The following is a 20,553-nucleotide window of genomic DNA, read 5'->3' on the forward strand; positions in this document are numbered from 1 at the left end:
CAGACCTCTTCAGAACTAGTCTTAAAGATGGCACAGCATCACTTTGACAACATTCTCTTGGTCAAAACAAGTTATAAGCCAGTTCAAAATCAAGAGGAGAAAAAATATATTCTATCCTCAGTTGGAGATGTAGTAGATATACAAAGAACTTCGGGGATTGAGGATGGTCATCTTTTCAATCTGAAAGCTACCAAATTAATCCAAGAGTAGAGATTTTTTAATTTTCATAGACTCTACCCATCACTTTGTAGTAGTTTCTTTATTATACTCATCTAGAACTACCCAGGCTAAGTGCTTCCTGCTTAGATATTGATTGATACAAAAATCTGTACCTAGACATAGCCCCAGGCAACAAACCTTCACAATGGGATTTTGGGATTGGATTGTTCATATATTTGAGGGATGCACTATAGCTTCCTTGTCTGGGAACAATGATATCTGTAGCAAGCAATTAGAATTACAAAGCTTATATTTGGAGGCCATGGACCAGCAAATTGTAAATGCATAACAATTTCTATCACTTAGGCTTGGAGGAGTATGCATAGAAATGGATTCTAGGATATGGAGTCAAGAAGGATAAAACATAATGCTGTATTGGCTTGAATTTACTGACATTGTTTCACAAAACTGAAATTCAATATTTAATGTACCAGCTTTGGTGTGGCATATGTACTAAATGAAGTCTAGACTCCTTAATAGCTTAGAGTCAATGGGGTGGAAATCCCAGAACTTCCTGGTATGCTATAAGAAAAGAATTCAAAGCATGGGGAGAAGAAAATGTTACATGCAATCTGTTAAGGCACTCCTTCTCCATACCAATAAAGGGAATCAAAGGCTACTACCTAGAAGATATTAAGAAATGCTTTGGTGAGAAAGCTATAAGTACCCCTGAAACGTTCAGTGGTGGCTGTCTTCTGTGGGCCAGGGATCATTACGGGGTGCTTTACTGAAATTGATCTCACTAGAAGTAAGGAGATAATAAAGCAATAAAAGCCAGTGATACCTATTAACCACCAGAAACAAGGTAGAAGGAATTATCACAATAAGTCATAAACAGGAAATGATGGTCAGTATTTGTACCTATAAGTATATACGATATTGGGTAATTCATCACAGAATGAAACAGACCATCAGGTACTAATATGCTGCTTGACATATAACAGCAAAAATATATTAACATCAAGTGGATGAAAACTTAACTCACTATAGTGAGGGTTCATAGTCTCGTACTCAGTTCCTAGGTATAAACCAATTCACAGAATTGGAGTGCCTTGACATGGGGAACTGGGTCCTTCTAAGAAAAAACATTGCAATATGGCCTCAAATACACATTGTGAATTGTCTCCAAGTTTTCCCAGTAGTAATACTGATATTACTAATATTAATACTGATATTTGCCAGGGCAATCATATCATGGAAAAAGCAACAGATATTCCTACTGTGGTTTATAAGGTTTTGATTCTTTACCCAAAGTAACTTCCAGATATTCAACCTTCCAATCCTTGTAGATTGCTGCGTCTACACATGTCCCTCTCCAAAAACTCTTTTTTTCCCTCTTTTCCCACCTAGGTTGGGTAATATCTCTCCTCTTTTAACAGCACTGGTGTACTGAACTATCACCTGTTGGTTTTCTTTAATCTTGCCCACGTTAAAAAATATTACCTTTCCTAAAATCTCCTCAAATTACTCACTCTGAGTTTGACATTTAGCTCCTTAAGGAACCCTGACTAAATCAATTTATTATCATAATAAACCTTATTGTCACCAGCAAGGGCTAAGCAAGCAAGTAAGTGAGAAGGCACTCTGACTGAACATGAATATGACAGTAAGTTGGGTTAATTCTTATAGTTGTTATAATTGTTATTCCATTTAAACATCTTTGGTGTCTTTGACAGTTGAGTATATCCTTTGACATAAGTATTGCTTCAAAAAGTTGCCATTTAGCTGTATTTCTTTGAATAACTAATATTTTCTTTCCTTTATATTTTTCTTTCAAATTTTGGAATATTTAGCACAGAATTTTTTTTTTTCTGATGTGCAAAGTTGGCTTCTTGCATGAAGACTGTTTACTTATAATGCTTGCTGGATATTTTGCTGATTTGGTTTCTAACAAAATACAACAGAAGAATGTTCCTACCACAGCTCTGCTTTCTCTGCAGCACTTTTCCCCTAAGGCCAAGATGGAGACTTGATTGAAAGAATAATCCGTGTTTTCATTTTGTATAAGGGCTGCCCCTAGAACCTTAATTTGTTCTGACTCATAACAATTTGGGGTAAAAATAGCAACATGTCAAAATATATTGAAAGGAATCTGCCATTTACATTGATGTCGTTGTCATATATTTTCATAACTACTAGCTTGGAGAGCTATATTCTAGTTTCTGCGTATGTGTTCTGTAAGTCAAACATTTCAGCAGGTTAAAATGATTCCTGATGAATCAGGTATGTATTTTCAAAATTTAAAATATTTTCTCAAAAATATTATAAATTTTAAAAATAAAAATATGACCGTAGTCTTTCAATGCTGAGTTATTCCATTTTTAACAGCGTTCTCGTTGTTAGTAGATATTAGGGTATGAAAATGCTTAGATTAGAGCGTATTCTCTATCCTTGTGAATTAACAAAATATGGACTCAAGGTTTGTCTTTTACCAAATTGTAACTTTCCATTCAGCCAACACATACACATACATATATCCTAACAGAAAAATTACAGACATTAAACTTAAGCCTAATTTTTGAATCCTTGTCAGTATTTTTACCTATGGTTTTTTGGGGGGCATGTTTCTTAACTGTTCTGAGTTTCAAATTGCTCATCGGTATGATGAAGATAGTAAAACTCATTTATTAGTTTGCTCTAAGACTTCATGAAGAAAGGCAAAGAGGATAAAGCATTTAGAACATGCCAGACATAATAGGAGCAAAAATTAAATGTTTCCTTCTCAAAGTCAACTGAATTCAATTTAAATACAATATATGCTTACCTAATAGTACCTCTTAATTGCTTTAATGTTTTAAGAAAGATCAAATATTTTACTTTTTTATTGATTTGCAGGAACTCCCTATAAATTTTGGGCACCTGAATTCACTTTTTTTAAAAGATTTTTAAAGAGCAGCTCTAGGTTCACAGCAAAATTAAGAGGGAAGGTCTAGAGATTCCTATAAATCTCCCCTCCTTACACATGCATAGCCTCTCCCATTACCAAATACACCCCGCCAGTATAGTATATTTATTACAATTGATTAGCCTACACTGATACATCATAATCACCCCAAATCCATTTTCTACATTATGGTTCACTCTTGGTCTTGTATATTCCATAAGTTTGGGCAAATGTATAAAGACACAATTCATTATTATGGTATTATACTAAGTATTTTCATTGCCCTAAAAACCCACCTATTGTGCTCCATCTTTTTACCCCCAGCAGCAATGAATGACTTCCTGTCGCTCCACACCTTCACCTGCATTTAGTATTGTCAGTGTTCTGGATTTTGTCCATTCTAATAGGTGTATAGTGGTATCTTTTTGTTTTAACTTACTTTTTACATTGCTTGAATTCTTAAATTTGTATCTTCAGAGATGACAAAAATACTCATAAGAGAGTGTTGATTTTTCAGGAATTTATACTTTTTGTTACAAAATTATTGTTTGAACGAGGCTTTATTTTCTTCATATATAAAATCCAGAGTTTGGGCCAGGTGATTCCCAGAATTTTAAATCATGCAAAGAGAAGACACTATTTTATGAAATATTAGAGAAATTCTAACTTTTATATAATCTTTTTAATATCAATAGAAATTGCCACTTCCTTTACCAGAGTTATACCTAAGTACAATTGTTTTTACACAGTATATTGTAACTGTCCCTTTTTCACACGTGTAGAATGGTCACAGAGATAGAAATTAGTACGGGACACACTTATGTGTTTTTCATTCTTGCAAATCTATGACTAGGTATTATACAGCCTGTTTTATACAGAAAAAAACATTTTTATTTTTAGAAAAAAACATTTTTTAAACTGTCATGTAATGCCTAATGATTACTGAAATTAGAATTATTAAAACATATTCGCAATAGAAATCTTTAAAATAATGAGGTTATTACTGATATTTTCCTAAAGTTAAATTTTTCAGAGAAAAATTCAAAATAAATCACAGATTTTAATTCTAGTACAAAGATTAGTTGGATAAAAATTTCTACAACATGCACTGTAGTTTTCTTTTGAGTGGGGATTTAATTCATAATTCCAAAAATAGCGGGCAGTGTGTCAGAGCTGTGCTCTTCAGAAAACAGATCCTGAGACAAAGATTTTAGTCAGGGTGGTTTACGGGGTAAAGCTGGAGGGATCATAGTTGTAAAGGAGGAGGGAAGCGGGATTGGACAGAACAAGCAGTTGAACTGCAATTTGGTTCCAACAGAGGCTCCAGAAGATCACATAGGAACTCTGGGCCTGGGATGGCCCTTCTGAGATGTCCTAAAGTAGAACAAGAGTCAGACACAGATCACTGTGTTCACCACGCACTGCTGGTGCTGCCCCCTGGGAAGTGCTCAACCTTAAGAAAAGCAGCTCCTCTCTGCTGAGGAAAATCCCTGGAGGGGGACTCAGCTGCAAGTCCTCAGCAGTGACATTTCACAGTCACTAGAGAAAAAGAGAGCTTCAGTCCTGAAGGGCAGTCTGGGCGGCACATCTCTCACACTATATAAATGGATTAGGTGAGTCTATGCATAGATAGGCAGCTTTTTCTTGGTTTTGCTTTCAGTATCATTCTTCCATATGGGATCTGTATATTAGTGGACAGGCAGGTAGACAGAAATACCTGAATCTTAATCATACTTTTACAGATATAAACTTAAGCAAATGGTTTGATATTTCTAAGCTTCATTTGTAAAAATAAATTTTTATGACATCCACCTTACTCTTATTTTTAAGAAGTTGAAATAAGATGGCACATGTAAAATTCAAACCAGTGAGAAGTTAATATGTACTCAATAAACTGTCGCCATACTAGAATTTTCTTTTTTTTTAGAATATTTAAATTGAAGGAAATTCATTGTATATGAATAGAATGTATAGTTAATGTATGCAACATATATAACATACAGTTAAATGATAGTAATAATTCTTAACTTTTTACTGAGTATGTACTATGTGCCTGGCACTATTCTCGTGTTTTACACATGATATCCTTACATCAACTCTAAAATGTAGATAGTTCTCTTTATTCCATTATTCAAATGACTAAACCTAGGCACAGAGGAGTGACAGGATCTAACAGCTAGCCGTGGTGAAGACAGAGTAAAAACAAAGATTGCCTAGCTCTAAGCTGATAAGCCAGTGTAAGAGTAGGCATATCCTTATACTGTATACCAAATTTGGTAGAGCAGCTTTAAAATGGGAGGAGGTGGGGCACCTGGGTGGCTCAGTTGGTTAAGCATCCGACTGTTGATTTCAGTTCAGGTCATGGGCTCAGGGTCCCGGAATGGAGCCCCAAGTCAGGCTCCCCATTCAGCAGGGAGTCTGCTCAAGGATCCTCTCTGCCTTTACCCCCACTCACATGCTTGCTCGCTCTCAAATCTTTAAAAAATTAATAATTAATTAATTAAAAATGGGAGGAGGTGATCTTGTGAACATAAACATTTGAGAAAATTTAAGTGCAGTGACGACTTTGATCTGGTTAGCAGAAAGAGAAAAAGTAGAGTGTAGAATATTTATACTATGACATTATACACGCTATAAACCAAGGATACACACAGATGGCACATAGGGGAAAAATTACACCAAAAATTAATTTATACTTGGATCTTCTCTGGTTACCAGGATTATAGATTTCTCTTATGCATATTTGAAAAGAGAACTTCTATTACACAATTTTCATATTGGACTACTTGTTTGTACTTACCCCCACCTCCCAGGGTTTTATGAAGACTCTCCCAAGTGTAAACATAGACATGGAAATAGCTTTAACAGAATAAATTTCCAGATCCTTAGCTTCCCCAAGTATTCTTTCTTAAATTTGATCTGCCAAAGTACACATACACCATTGGCTGCTGCTTTTCCCACTTCCTCTTCCTCAACTGCCCCATTCCTAATCCTACAGTGGAGCATAGTTTTTAAGCAAAAATTGACCTGTAATACCAAACCAATGGAGGGTTCTGAATATTGGGATGGTCTTATGAAGTGATTAAGATTAATGACTGGGTAGCAAATGCTTTAGTAATTCAGATGTTTGCGATTCTTTGTTTTTGCCAAAATTAAAGAACCTAATCAACTTGACAGCTGACAGATCATAAAATAATTTCTAATGATAGATTGCTATGTGATTTTTGTTTATAATTCAAAAGGAATTCAAAGTCTTTGACATTTAGCAAGATCCAAATTATTTTATTTTGTTTCGTTTTATTTATTTATTTTTCCCCCAGGGTTCTTTTCTGACAAATTGTGATTGATTCAACATTTTAAATCTTATTCGGGAGCCAGACTGCTTGTATTTTAATTCTAGCTTTACCAATTACTAGATGTGTGATTCTGTGTAAGAAATTTCACCCCTCTGTGCCTTACTTTTCTCTTCTGTAGAATGGAGATAATAATAGTACCCATCTAGGAGATTTGTTTTGAAAAATAAATTTATATATCTAAAACATGCAAATCACTCTTTAAGCCATACTAAGAGCTACATAAGAGTTAGCAACTCTTACTACCATTGTAATTATTACTCTAATTATTTGCATGTCAGGCTCACAAAGTTCTTTGCAGAATTGTCAGAAAAAGTTTATGCTGTTCTTTGCAGCCATGTCATTCCCTTGGGGAATGAGCACCTGTACACATAATTTTCTTAAAGCACGAGACTCTAAAAAATTAGAAGCATGGAAATTTTTAAATAAGGAAACAATTATACACAGTAAATATTAAGCCAAGTGTAAAAGCCAACGAATATTCAAATACTTCCTAACACAATTTTCTTTACAGTCCTATTCTTTACTTTCTTTAACCTTTCTCTAGGTGAAAAAATTTTGTCAAGAAATTCTTTTTTGGACTGAATTAAGCGATGCAAAGGATGATTGTTTAGGAAAAGAACTGTGTTTTAACAGTTTAACCAATTAACTACACACTGAAGGGTATGGATATATGCAAAAGCTTAGAGATGAAATAATAAGAGGAGAATAATTAAAGAAGAATTTGAAATTAGTAAATAATTAGCTATTCACCAAATTGGCCATGGATGTGGGCAGTTAATGAGTTATATTACAGAACAAAACAAAGGCTATTTTTGGGTTAGTGTTTCACTCAGCAGTTACAATCCAAGAGTCCACATTTATGTGACCATGAAGTCTCTGAAGGCATCAGTGATTGATTAAAAGGGGCATCCTGAGCTCTCTAAACGGTACTTAGAAGGCCCTTATGAGTTGTTTCCCTCTTCTTACCTTCCATGCTGTATGAATGAAATCTCTATTAAATCACCTTTGAGTAACTGTAATTAAATTACCCAACAGGTTTAAAACACATTTAATTTTCAATAGAAATAAATGTGTTTCCTTCTTTATTTTGAACTTCCTACATGTAAAGAAATATGCCTCAAAATGTCACACTTCTAATATCATATCTTGGTTCTTTCTTTTTCTTGGTTCTTAAGATCAAGTAAAATATGTTGCATTTGTCAAATTGTTTGCAGTGTTCAGGAAGCATATCACACACAGGCATATGTACACACCTTACTCTCTGGCTTTACTTTTCTCATGAGCCACAATTTTAATTAAAAATGAAATGGTTTCCTTTAAGCTGGTCAGTTGCTTAGAAAATGTTAATTGCCTGATGAGTACTTGCTGGGCACATTGTTAACTTTATCTAACTATATGGTGAGGATATTTTATAATGAATACTTGCATCCTGTTCCTTTAAAATGTCATTTTATCTCAACCGAGAAACATTAGAACTCATAAAACTTTTAGCTTCCTCCGGGACTATAAAAGAGTATCTTGTATGGATTAATATCAATTTCACTGAAATATTTAGTAGGTGTCAATTGATGAGATTTTTCAATTGTTAAGAGTTATGAAAACAAAATCTGATAAAATACTTAACCATTAGTCCACCTGACTATAAGGTTTTGTAATGAGCTATACTTGATCAGTCTAGGCCTGGTTATTAGCAGTAAAGTAATTCATCTGTAGACTTCATAGCCATTAATAATTGCAGAAGAAATCTAAGTGAAATCCAGAGCCCTTTTACAAGAAATAATATACAAGGGAAAAAATATGATCAAATGCTAGAACTGGCATTTTGTTCGTGGAGCCTGAGACAGAAATATTTTTCAAAAACTTTAAACACAGCCAGGAGCTGGCCATTCATTCTACTTCTTGTATTGGTCCAGAGCCCACATTTCTTTTAATATAGAATCTGGCCCTGGGTTAGTATGATCCTACATTTCAAAACCACATAAACTTAGACCCAAAACAAAAAGATGTCCTTATGCCATGAAGCACCTGGAGACTTTCTAAAATGCATATTCTTAGGAACCATGGGTAAATAATATGATTCATTTTATCTCAGCTGGGACCCAGGAATCATCATTTTTAAATTATCCCATCAGGAGATTCTGAAATAAATGTTCCATGGATTTTGATCAAATATTCCTCTAAACTAATAATGTATTTAAAATACCTATAATACTAAGGCTGTTTATCTTTAGCACTTAGAAAAGTGCCTGGTATATAACAGTTTCTCAATAAATATTTATTGAACAAATGAATTAATGCACATCTAATTTTTAAAAATCCTATTGTTCCTAAGTTAATTGTAAAAGTAAACTCTTTTTAGAAAATGTAAACTCTAATAATGTCATAAAAACTTTTAAGTCAGTCTTGAAAAAAATGTAAACAACTTATTCTCTTTAAAAACAAACATCATTTTGTGATTTTTAATGTAGCATTAATCTTGGTTGAGCTTATAACTTAGCTTGACAACATGTACACAGGCTTCAAATGAAGATGGGGGAGTTGTTAAGATTCTGCCGTACAATCTCAAGAATAGAGGCAAGATCAATAAAGTAAACCTTTGGAAAACTAGGAGGCTGATATTTATACAAACTGGGGAAATTTGTGTCAACATTTTTGCAGCCAGAGATTTTTAAATGTCAAATAGCTATTCAAATACATGATGAGACAATCTAGACCACAAATTTTTAATATTTGCTATCCTCCAAGTGTACAGTTTTCCAGCTTAATTATTTTTCCCCCACTGTCAGTCTGGAAGGGTTTAGCAATGAATCCGTAACCAGAAAAAATACTTTCATATTTGAGAGATTGAAATGTTATAATTAAAAAAAAAGCTATAAAAGGTGTTGGGGAAAATAGATGCTCTGCTCTCCAGGTTCATCCATCTGGAATGTGTTTCACATTCCAGTAGCTGAATAAAATTGGATTTCTTCAGTCACATGTACGTAACACAAACTTAAGAAGAATCCCCTGCCTGTATTGTTGTGACCTAAATACCCAATCAAAGAACAAGTCACTGTGGCCTTAAAGGAAAGCTGTACATCCCATCTTCAACCCAATGGGCTTTAATCATAGGGTGAAAAGCATTGAGGTTACAGCTTCATTACAGTAATTACATGAATCATATTAACTTTCTAGAAAAGAGAAAGAATTATGGAGCCAAATTAACACATTCGGTATTTACTCATTAAGAAATACGACAATAATATGCTTGTTTTTGTTTTTGTCCAGGTGGTAGGGGCAGGATAACAATATAAGGCTGATACATTAAAATACACACAAAAAAGGGGCGCCTGGGTGGCACAGCGGTTAAGCATCTGCCGTAGGCTCAGGGCGTGATCCCAGAGTCCTGGGATCAAGCCCCACATCAGGCTCCTCCGCTGGGAGCCTGCTTCTTCCTCTCCCACTCCCCCTGCTTGTGTTCCCTCTCTCGCTGGCTGTCTCTCTCTCTCTGTCAAATAAATAAATAAAATCTTAAACACACACACACACACACACACACACACACACACACACACACACAAATCTGCCCAAATTTCTCAGATTATAAATGAAATGTGAGGTATTTTACTTGAATAAAACTTAAATTTCTACCACAAAATGGATAATTAATGGTACAAACAACTTCATGCATTTTACCCAGTTTCTAAGACCTCCTATAGTTCCTGCACTTATTTTTGTAATCTACCTACATCCATTCCATAACAAAGGTCAGTGCTGGAAAAAAAAAAATACCAATTACTACAATTGGAAAAAAAGTTATCATCATGGCTGTCCCATTCTTTGCCTTTTTGCCAGTCCTTAGCTAGACAAATAATTGCAAATATCTACACAGAAACTTATTGAAACCCAATCATGGCTACATATATACTTAAGCTTAATAAGAAATATACTCCAAAGAGCAATAAACATTCTAGCTCTCTAGCATTGGTTAACGTTATGCTATATATTTGCTCAGTCTATTTATTTATCTTTCTGAGCCAGCTAAAGTATAAAAAGTCTTAGGACAATGACCACTTTTTTATGTATCCCATTAAGGACCAGAAATTATTACAAAATAGCATTCACTTTAGATCTTCGGATGTATTAACTCATTTTCTTACTCTCTTTTAAAGTCATGTTTTACACTTCAGCTGTGTTTGCTTCTCTTTCCAATTAGTAGCTTTAAAAAAAATACTCTTTTATCCCAATTATGGAATATGTCTCAGCAAACATGGACTAACTCTATTATTTGTGTTAAAGAAACTTTCAAAATAAATCAATTTCTATTTAAAGCCATCTTCAACTTACTAAATTTTGCATTATGCCTAGAGTTAAAAACAAGAAGAAGAACCAGCACCAGAAATATACCAAACACTGTGCACCTACTTCCAAATCATGGTAAAAAGCACAAAGTAGAAATATTTTACAACATCCCTATTCTCAAAATGAAAGTTTTACATTGCTCTATTTTATCTTTTTGTTGTAATTCCAGCAGAAACTGTGGCCTCTGCTGAATGTGGCCTTTGAATTCACCCAGACCCAGCTGGATTCCCTCCCAGTAACCCAGGAGAAACTAACACTTCAAATAAATAAAAGAAACTAAATTTTCACTTAAATTCACCTGTGCGCACAGAAGCAGCTTTTCCCCCTGTTCAGCAGAAATTTCTATGAGTTGACAGGTATATTAGTCAGAGCCTCAGATACTTCAAAGACTTCTCACAATTTCAGGAATATGTGAAAAATTTTAATGTGAAAGAATATCTGATTTTATCAATGACTGCTCATATCTTGGAGTGTTTGTTCACTGTGAAAAACAACAAAATGTGTAAATTATAAGTATTAGAGCTGAACAATGAAATGTATATGATTTGTCATTCATTTTTAAAATAAACACAAGAAATTTTGAACAAAAAGAAAATATAAAAAGCCATATTTAAAAAATTGATTTCCAATTATTTTAAGTTTATATGTAGTTTGTTAACATCGGGAATGATAGGATATTTAAAAGGTGAAGAGCCTATACAGAAAATTTCCTGAGAGCTGGAGCCTCCTTAGAATCATCTGGTAAGCTTCCAAAACAATTGATGTCTGGATTTCACCTTCAGATTCCAATTTGATTGGTCTGAATGGACTAGGTCAAAGGATGTTTCAGTTATGCAAGTTTCAGTCATGCAAGAAGAGTTAGTATTGGGTATCCAATGTACAGTAGGGTGACTATAGTAACAATACTGTACTGTACACCTGGAATTAGTTAAGAGGGTAGATCTCAAGTGTTCTCACCACAAGGGGAAAAAAAAGAATAAAAAAGGTGAAACAGTGGTTATGTTGATTAGCTTGATTGTTGTGATCGTTTCACAGTATACACATATATCAAAACATCAGACTGTACCCCTAAAATGCATACAATTCCTATCTGTCAATTATACCTCAATAAAGCTAAAAAGTAGGGAGAAAAAACCTCCCAGGTGATTCTAATTCACAGTTCGTCTTGAGAACTGTGCTTCAGAATGAAGACCAAATAAAGCAAAACAAATTATCCTAATATTAGCTCTTTTGCAAAATGTGTCACATTTCTACTCAATAAAATTATTGAGCTTTGTGTTTTGACCGAAAACTTCCGTAAAATATATCCTGGTAGCTTCTTTTAATTTCAGTATTGTTGCTGTTATGCTGATCATAAATTTATTTCAGTTTACGAAGAAGGACCAAAAAAAATTAATGAATCCCTAATATATCTAGGTTATACGTGGAGCAAAATATTTCATCCAATTTTTATAGTATTTATTAAGCTTCTAAACTTTGTGCTGTATTAACACTCTTTATCAAAAAAATATATAATAAATCAAGAAAGGGAATTTCTTCATTTATATTTATATAAATACATTCTTTATAGAATAAATAATGGTCAATTAAAGCTGCATTAACTGTTAAAGCACAATTTTAATGAAAAATGACAGTTTTCCTCCTTGAATTGAGTAGTTTAACTATTTATATAACCTATATTCACTAGATAACTACGAATTTCCTACTCACTCTGCACTCTGAAATATTATCAAAAGAAATTATAGTTTCAGATAACAGTTCTTGAAGCAAACAGGCAAAATGTACTTTTGTAACTTCTGCATTTTTTTCACCAATTACATTTTCAGTTCATTTACATTTTCATTCCTAATAGTTGTGGTGTTCTGAATATGAAGACTGAATGACTGTTACTTGAATATATTTAGCTTGGTATCTTATCATGGTGCAGTTTACATTGAAATATCTTGATAATTAAAGTTTCAATGGGTGATTTCTTAAATTTATTAACTACATTATCATTTTATGTACATTTTAATTTACAACCTGAATTAGTAGCTTGTATTATTGTCATTAAGAAAAATAGAAAAAAAAATACTAGCAATTATAAGCAGTATGAGTTGATGTAAGCATTTTTGTTAGCCCTGAAGCAGTTCTGATAGTTTTATTGTCTTAATCAACTTAGTCAACTCTCTTTATTGCTCTTTGGAGGTGGTAGTTTTGAACACATGCTGGGGTGTTAGTTCACTGCTGCCAAATTAAAAATGATAATTCTCATGCGTGAAATAACTGTATGGACTAATGACCAAATATCTTTATAATGTGAGACACTGTTGCAGCAGGTGGCCAAACAATTATACACCATAACAGAATATATCCCTAAAGTAAAGAAAAAATAAAGACACTTTGATACAACCAAAGCAAAGGCATTAGGAAGAAAATGTATGTATAGATAGATAACATCATCAATAATTAATACAAACTGAAGATTTACTATTTTATTTTAAATAGTAAAAATACAACCTCTATCCTAAATGTTTGATTTCACAGGTATTTATAGAATATATATTTATTATGCATGAATGAGAAAAGTGAAAATGTGATTAAAGAACCAAAATTATCAGAGCTCTTGACCTTGTGGAATTGATAGACATTTTTCAGGGGATTTACCTGTTGTAAGTATACCATTGGGTAGAAAAATTCTGAAAATTAAGACTGATTATGGCAAATACATTTCTGTAAAGAGTGACTTGGGAGGTAGGCAAAGTATAGATGATGAAATGTGTTATATTTAAAGCTTGACTATGAAATGTATCTTGAAGACAAAGAATAGTCACCTAATAAGCTTATACTATTCTTGCAGCAGGATGGAGGATGTGTTTGAAGAAAGCAGATTGATTGATTGGGAGTTTTCTGTCATAATCTAGATTAAGTTTTAGTGTAGGTAGTACTGAATTAATAACTATGAATGGAGATCAGAGACCAGATTCAAAGAATTTTTAGAAATCAGATATACATAATTTTGTGACAAGTTAGAGAAGGCATTAAAATTTAAAAAAAAAAGCAAAAAATAAAAGAAAACAAAAAAGAAACTAAATTTGGGGCACCTGGATGGCTCAGTCAGTTAACCATCTGCCTCCGGCTCAGGTTATGATCCCAGGATCACACTCAAGTGATTGAGCTTGGAAACAGAATCTAGCCCAGAGAACCCTTGAGATGCCTGAAACCCCAACCAATAGCTTAGCTGCAGACAACTTGAGAGACCAGACACAGAACTATTCAGGCTGCACCCAAATTCTTGACCAACAGAAACTATCAGGTACCCAAGAATTGTGGGTTTTTTTTTTTTTAAGATTTTATTTATTTATTCGAAAGAGATAGAGACAGCCAGAGAGAGAGGGAACACAAGCAGGGGGAGTGGAGAGGAAGAAGCAGGCTCATAGTGGAGGAGCCTGATGTGGGGCTCGATCCCATAACGCCAGGATCACGCCCTGAGCCGAAGGCAGATGCTTAACCGCTGTGCCACCCGGGCGCCCCTGTTTTGTTTTTTTAAGCTAGTAGGATTGGGGGTAATTTTTGTGCAGCAATAGATAATTATTAAAGGATAGTAGTTATAATCGATATAGATAATACAGATTTTGGTACCTCAAATCGGGATGTTCCCCTAACATTTACACAGAAAAGGCTGTAACCAGATGGTGGACATTAAGGAGAGTGATAATAAAGGCCTAAAAGTGCACTGAACACACTTCATAGAATGTAGGACTTTGAGGAGCCCATGGATGAGTGAGGAAACGACTACTGAAAACTGAAGGAAAGGCAATCATTGTTCTGGAGTAGGAGAAATTTAATAAACTTCGTCTTCTGCAGTTCTGCAGAAAGCCGAGCATAGGACTAGCTGTCTACCTGATCTACCTAAGAAAATTTCAAAGCAGTGTTGAAGGTGCTGGCTGCTTTGTTCTTGCTATTTAGAGTAAAGTGTGAGAGGAAAGAAATAATTTGAGAACAGAACTCATGAAAGAAAGATGCCAGGATTACTGGTGTTGAAAAAAAAAATCAAGTGCTAAAATTAAGACCTCAGCAAAGATTAAATCCAGGGCAGTACCAGGAAAATATGGTACGAAGCTGAAGCTGAAGGTGTGACTGTGAAATCTGTTATTAAGACCTCAGAAAGATCAAAGGTGTGCCTCAGAATACTGTTCACTCACATAAAAGGCCCTTTGAAAAGATTAAGAGTGTGCTACCCAGGCCTCATCAATCAAACAACAGGGTCTCTAGGAAGTGGAAGGGGTTGCCCCTCCTCCTTCTCAACAGAAGCCAAAGGTAGAGAAGGACTTGTATCTGAGAGATTTGTTGGTGTGTCTTTTATCTAAAGGAAAGAACCCCAAAAAGATGTATGAAAGACCCACAAAGTCTTTTTAACACTTACACAAGCAGAAACATTACCAGATTAAACTAAAAAAGAATCATTTAGGCCCCTAAACATCTATAGTCAGAAAGTGGCTCTGAAAGCAGAACGAGTGGCTCTGAAAGCAAAGGATCTGGGAAGCCACCGCCCCCACCCCCCGTCTGGACTGACATTACCAGGGCCTTCCTCAAGTTGTACTGTAACATTTTGAGAGATTCTGAGCAAGAGGCACCTAGTCAAGTCACACTGGATTTCTGAGTCACAAAAACTGAGATAATAATAAATAATAATGTGTATTGTTTTAAGTGGTTAAATTTTGGCATAATAGATAAATTACTGGTAGAGAGACAGATGGACATTAAACAGCATATTTGTATAGACGGAAGTTTGTGGGAAAAGCAAGAGTTTGGGTGTTTGGATTAATCTTGGTTATGAGATATGGTATTTTTTTCCTGAGATAAAGAAGATGTAATTATTAATTTGGGAATAGAACTTGAGAATATACTTTATTGATGATCTCTATTTTCTTGAGAAAATAGATATAGAGACCTTCTGCTTAAGATAACCAATTTGAATTCGAATAAAAGAAATCTGGAAGGAATCTGGGAATGACCAAACCAGAGACAATACAAAAAATGGTCACAAAGTGCCGAAGGCAAAACATAAATTAGGGCTAATATATTTATACTGCAGGATGGATAGAATGGAGGCCTTTGGGATGAATGGCTTACACGTAACTTGAGAAAAAAGATGCTTTACTTGACTCAAGAAGAATAGGCACAAGATATTTTTGGATATTGCCAAACAAATATTGAAGTGATGAATTATGGGACCCATTGCAAATAAAATGCATAAAACCACAAGGGCTCAGCAGATGTAAAGGAACTGATGGGGTCTGAAACCTGATCTATTTGGATCTGGAGTGTAAGAAAAAGAAAGAATGTGATTGGAGACTGTGATTTGGAATTTCGAGTGTTCAGAGTTTGAGGTGCATGGTCTAGCCATTACAGTGATGATAAAGAAAAAAGAAAGTACACTTCAGCGATAGGGTATAACATGAAGCATGAATTTTACAGGTATGGCAGGGGTGATTATAGATTAGAAAGATGTGTCAAAATGTTATGGACGATGACCAATCCCAGAGTTCAGAAAATATGTAGATTATAGATCTGAAATATTTTATCTGCTCTGTGAGTATGCAGAGAAGAAGCAGACTCCTAGGACAATAATTCTAAAAATTAACAAATTAATGAGGCTGCCTAGATGCTAAAATAGCCACATTTCACAATATACTCTGGGCCTAAGAGAAATAATAAAAAATCATTTGTGTCATAAATAATATTTATTATAAAAAGATAAAAAATGTTTCTCTATATTGTGTCTGTCTAATCTTAATATATATTTTTTGAGCTATAAATATGTCTTATCATTATGAAAGCAATAGAGATAGAGAATTTGGAAAATGAATTTGAATGCAACAATATCATTTATTATCTCTGCAGTCAGAAATGAAATTCTCTTGATATTATGAAATATTTTTTTAGCCTTTCATTCACTCACAACCTTAAACCCAGAAATGCACAAACATACATACATAAATTATTATTGCATATTCAATTTCATATCCCACTTTAAATGATCAATTATAACAGTGATATTTAAAATATTAAATTATATCATTGATATTTTCCTACATTGATATTTTCCTGCAGCTGAGATACTTCTTTTAATAATTCGTAAGTTTTTCATCATATAGAGTTATCCTAATTTACTTAACTATTCTATTTTATCAGAAATATGGATGTTTCTATTATTTTTTAATTAGAAAGTAATATAAGTATCCTAATTTATACATTTTTAGGTACAATACTATTTTTAAGGCTAAATAGTAGAAATATGTTTGTTAGGTTATAAGGTATGTTTTTTTTTTCCTTTGAAGATAAGATGTAGGCTGAATTGGTATTATAAAAGTTTTCCCTCGTATACTCTTCAGTTTTGTAATAGTGATTTTTCTCAATTTGTAGTGACCATTATTGAGTATATAGAGTATATATAGTCCTGTTATCTGGCACCGTAATTACCAGTGGCTTTTAGTTAAAGAGAAAAAAAAAAGAGCTGTAGTAAGAATCACAAGGAAATGAATTGAGTTGAACTCACAGCATTATTAAATAACATGTTCAATTTTGAAACAGTATATGTGTCACCTTCATGTCTAATGCCAGGGCTTGACTTCTGCAGGACAGGCTGTTGGAAAGGGAAGATGAATATCAAGTGGGGAAGAACAAGAACTACCGGAACCCCACAAGCAGATGTAGGAAGCCACATAAGGACTGGGCCCCATATCAGTTCTTGCTAACTTGACGTGAATGTTCTACAGGAGAAGCTAACATCCTTCTCAGAGCTAAACACACACTTGGCCCAGGAATCAGTCTGAGGGATTGGAGAAGATCAAACAGTTGCAGGCTGAGCTCCATGCCAACAAAGTCAGTCATCAAATGACTGACAGTGTGATTCAGTTACAGAAGTGCCTGGTGACTCTGACCTGACCTTTGGAGCATAAAAAAGCAATATGGCTGCTGCTTTCCTGCAACCCTCTAAACCTAGCTCAGAAACCTTTCTTGTGGCCTACCTTAACCAGAAATATACCGGAAGAAGAATTCTGAGAAGCTGAGTTCAGCCGGCAAAGCTGACATGTATATAATATAGCCACCACATATAGTCAAGGTATTTTTTTCCAGATTATTACTATTTTCTTAACATTATTATTTTCTTACATAAAGCATACTTTCTATGACTTCAGATTTTGATTTAAAGGGTGTATTTAATAACACTTAAAAATAATTTGAATGCAGAATGTTCCTAGACTTTTAAAATACACATTGCCCAATATTTTATAATTTTCTTGTTCTCTTCTCAAAGTGACATCAATGATTTTTTTTAATTTTACATTACTAGGTTATATAAAATTACTTAATTTGTGTTCACAGAAACAACAATGCTCTTTCTTTTTCATTTACATTTTACAGGTGTTTGTGATTGTTAAATACATGAAGCATTTATAAGAAAATATGCCACCAGTCTAAACAGACTTGGGAACAATACAACAGAATGTTGTTAAGCACACAACTTTTTCGGTGGGAGGAGAAGTTCATGACCATAATTGAGAGTAACCTACTAATCACTAATTTTGGCTTACAAAAGCATTTTTTCCCAAATCTGCATTAAGTCGCATTATGTTGGTGGCTTCATTTGAGCCATAGTGGGAATATTTACATTATGTGATTGGTAAATACTCTAAATATGGGCTTGTCACCATAGGGGAAAAGCCAGTTCTCAAACTGTTGCCAGCACCCCACCTGTTATGTGTATGTGTGTACGCATATGTACACACACACACCCCCAAATATTTTAGAACTATTGCAATATATATGAAACTTTTTATTATTTTAAATCACCCCTTGGTAAACTATATTCATTTCTAAGATGTAGATTTTTCATGTTTACATATGGCCTATAATAAATATTATACATATATAGACACATAGGAGAAGCTAACATCCTTCTCACAGCTAAACACACACTTGGCCCAGGAATCAGTCTGAAGGATTGGAGAAGGTCGAACAGTCACAGGCTGAGCTCCATGCCAGCTAAGCTCTCTCTCTCTCTCTCTCTCTCTCTATATATATATATTATATAATTGTAATTCCCTCAGGTTTCTTTTCCCCTTGGTGTGGTATAAATAATGGTATGTCTCACGATCAGCAGTGTCATATGTTTGAGGTTTTATGCAATATGACACATGTAGTCTATGGTTAATCATTCTATTTTTGCTGAATTTTTAGTTTCCAGGTTTTCACAATTACAAATGCTACAATGAATTTATTAGTAGTACGTATTTCTCATTTGGTTACCTGCCAGGGAGCTATCGATAAGGCTCAGATGGCAGTGGAAATTGTCCTGGCCAACTCCAGCAGAAGCAGCTCAGAGCTCGAGGTCCCACACATGGCAGAACTCCATTCAGGATCCAGGGGGGAAGGAACTGAGAGTTGAAGCATCTATCAGTGGCAGCCCAGAAGGCCCAGGTGCCTGAGTCCAAAGAGTAAGTTTTCACCCATTTGGTGGTAACTGGAGTCGACTTCACCCGCTCACTCAGAGAGGCCAACCCAGAAAGGAGCAGCAGGGTGCCCACAGCGAAGAGGCCATTCTTTCCCTCTTTTCCACCAACGCAATGGCTGCCTCCAACATGGTGATGTGCACACTTAACAGGGTTAACGTGGGACAGGGCGAGGCTGGGCATGGGCATTATCACTAGGTACCTGGACAATGTTTATCTTCATCCCCAAGAGGAGAGGTACCGAAAGGTCAAGCTGCAGAGCAAGGTGTTCCAGGAGTGCGTTAACTGCCTGGAAGAGGCCCATGAGTTTTTTGTGGCCATCGGTTTCCAGACGGCAGTGCTTCTCGATTAGGAGGGCACCTCAGAGTTCTATTGTCTGAGCCAAGTCACCCTGGGCCAGCCCCAGAGCCTGGAGAGGGACAAGGAGCAGCTGCTGAGCGCTGAGCCACAGCCAGCCAAACTGAACCTGCAGTGCTGGGTGCTCGGCCCTCGCCCCTGACCTCCTCATTCCTTCTGCCCCTGGGACTCCTTCCCCCTCACGATGGAGTTGATCTTGCAGTAGCAGAGGCTTAGCTCTGAGGGAGTGGAGCTGCTGTGTGCTGCTGCCCAAAACTGGGAGGGAGAAGGAAGATGAAAAGAGAGGTGAAAACATACCTACAGGCTGCGGCATATCCGCTTCACCGAAGGCTGCCCCTCTGGGGGACCTCTTATGACGGGGAGCGGGTGGGGTCAGTACAGCACAGGTTCCTCCATGGGCCTTACGGAGCGCCTGGCCGCCTTTTCAGCTGCGCGCTTCAGGACGGCAGAAATTGTCGCAGGATGAGAACTTGGCCTTTAACGAGTGTGAGCTGGTGCCTTCAGTCCCCCTGACTTTCTCCTGAGACACAACTGGGCTAGAGGACATGAAGGCCATGGGGCCAAGCCACACTCGTCTATCTGGAAGCTCCAGCTTCTGTGAGCCATCAAGAAGCTCTTCTGAAGTAAAAGCAGGGTTGGCCTCACAATAAATGCATAAATACTAAAATAAAATAATAAAAATATTACTAATAATATATTCATTGTGAGGCTATAACTGAGGGTTGAATTTAAACCAGTAGACAGAAAAGGAATTAGTAGTTCAAGGGCATTTTCACCCTAAATCTTGTTAGATAACACCAATTTTTCAGTCTGAAAAAATATCAGATATGACTGCAACAATGGATATTAAAATCATATTTAGTTTCTATGCAAAATTTGTTTTGGTGAATATATATCT

The 20,553-nt window shown here is 35.3% G+C and overlaps 1 pseudogene; it reads left to right on the top strand.

Annotated features, from left to right (window-relative positions):
- Positions 1 to 16,247: 16,247 nt before the first annotated feature.
- On the top strand, positions 16,248 to 19,797 carry LOC113262320 (UBX domain-containing protein 6-like; annotated as a pseudogene).
- Positions 19,798 to 20,553: the final 756 nt, after the last annotated feature.

The sequence above is a fragment of the Ursus arctos genome, unplaced genomic scaffold, assembly GCF_023065955.2.
Source record: "Ursus arctos isolate Adak ecotype North America unplaced genomic scaffold, UrsArc2.0 scaffold_9, whole genome shotgun sequence".
Lineage (NCBI taxonomy): Eukaryota > Metazoa > Chordata > Mammalia > Carnivora > Ursidae > Ursus > Ursus arctos.